The sequence below is a fragment of the Nestor notabilis genome, unplaced genomic scaffold, assembly GCF_000696875.1.
Source record: "Nestor notabilis isolate BGI_N333 unplaced genomic scaffold, ASM69687v1 scaffold8357, whole genome shotgun sequence".
Taxonomy (NCBI): Eukaryota; Metazoa; Chordata; class Aves; order Psittaciformes; family Psittacidae; genus Nestor; species Nestor notabilis.
Genome location: NW_009937750.1, coordinates 19,712 through 21,800, shown reverse-complemented (window position 1 = coordinate 21,800; position 2,089 = coordinate 19,712).

Genomic DNA, 2,089 nt, shown 5'->3' with positions numbered 1-2,089 from the left:
CTGTAGAAAGAGAAGAGAAAACATTGAAATACAGGCAAAATACACAAAAAAGCTTCAAAGCCTCTTAAATAACACCTCACGCACTTATCAATAGTGCTATGCAAAACCAAAACACAGTTACTCAATGTTACAGCCCAACTCCAAACTAGTGTGTTCAGATCTGTCTTGTCCACACCACTTAGACGATGAGTATTTGAAGACATTCCTAGGAGTGCTAGAGAACACAATTCTGTGTAGTGGCCATGATAATGGTTTCCATTCCCAGATGTTTGTTATGCACAGCATATAGAAACACGTAATTCTGCTTCATCATATCACTGCCAGGAACTCTTGAAAAGCAAAACAAGGGAAAATATGTTAAAGGATGCGGGTTATTTCTGGATGTTTCATCATTTCAGTATAAATTCCAACTTCCCCTTCACAAAAAGAACCTCCTTCAATGCCCAGCGAGCTGATGGGTTAACTTCACTTCTCTTACAATGATTTATTCGCAAGGACACAAGTAACTGTGTGCAGGGCTGGGGTCCTCAACATAAGGAGGACATGGAGCTGCTGGAGCAAGTCCAGAGGAGGCCACGAGGATGAGCAGGGGCTGGAGCAGCTCCCATATGGAGACAGGCTGAAAACATTGGGGCTGTTCAGCCCGGAGAAGAGAAGCTGCTGGAGACCTCAGAGCAGCTTCCAGTGCCTGAAGGGGGCTACAGGGATGCTGCAGAGGGACCTTCATCAGGGACTGGAGCGACAGGACAAGGGGTGATGAGTTCAAACTGAAACAGGGGAAGTTCAGGTTGGATCTGAGGCAGAAGCTCTTCCCTGGGAGGGTGCTGAGGGGCTGGCACAGGGTGCCCAGAGAAGCTGTGGCTGCCCCATCCCTGGCAGTGTTCAAGGCCAGGTTGGACACAGGGGCTCGGAGCAACCTGCTCGAGTGTGAGGTGTCCCTGCCCGTGGCAGGGGGTTGGAGCTGGATGATCTTAAGCTCCTTTCCAACCCAAACCAGTCTGGGATTCTGGGATTCTATGAAATGCTGGGAATGCAGCTGTACTTCCAAGTGACAGCAGTGGGCTGACGGCACAGGCAGAATGAAGTTTGTGATGTCTTTCATGATACTAGTATAACATGAAAAATCCAATCAGCTTTTTGGAATCCAAGCTCTTCTTTAAATCAGGTGAATGACAACTTTCCATAGCAAAACTGACCTCATTTAATTCAAGAGGTGAGTGTGAACAATGTGCAAGTGACAGATTCAGACTCAGAGCTGTGATGGAGAAGCAAACCGGGCACGGTGTTGGTTGTACCTCCTGGAACTGGTTTTGTAAGTTTTCCTTTAAAACAAACTGCCTTTAGCACTGCACTTCTCCACTGTGGTGAATAGGATGTACTTATTCTGCCTCTATATGTGAGAGATGTGCGAGACTGACTTACAGACATGGAGACTGAACATGATGAGTATGATGGGGTTATGAATATTAGATCAAAATGCTTCCATGTTTTAAATGTCTGCTTGAGCGGGTGATAATGATAAAGAAGTAACCTGTTGGATTAAGATTTTATTGTACTGATGTTTATGGGGGCTTTTATTTATCCAAAGGGGTCACTTTCTAATCACCTCTTTAATGCTCACTCTGGACTCAATCATTTTTCCCACAGAACAGAAATCTCACCAACTTAACAATTCTACCTGCAAATTACAACAGAGCCCAGTGGAGTCACTCCCAGCTTGCCTGAAGCACAAAGAGACATTGGACATGTATAAATAGGGTACAACATTCCAAAAGGTATAGGCTATTTAGCAGCCTACACACTGCTAACGTTATCAGATGTGCCTCTGCAATACAGCAGTAAAGACTTTGCTCCCTTTCTGGCTGTTCCCCAGATGTGGCAACCAAATCCATTCACCAGTGGTTAATGCTCATTTACTGCATTCTTAATTAACACAGAGCAGGGACATTTGCATAAGGGATGTCACAGCATCTCAGTTGCTGCCTTAATTTCTCAGGATGATCAAACTCAACTGTCAGAGCACATCTGACTCACTGGTGATGGGCTGGTGAGTAACCGAAGCAGCCAAACCAAGCAGTGGGTCCTGAAT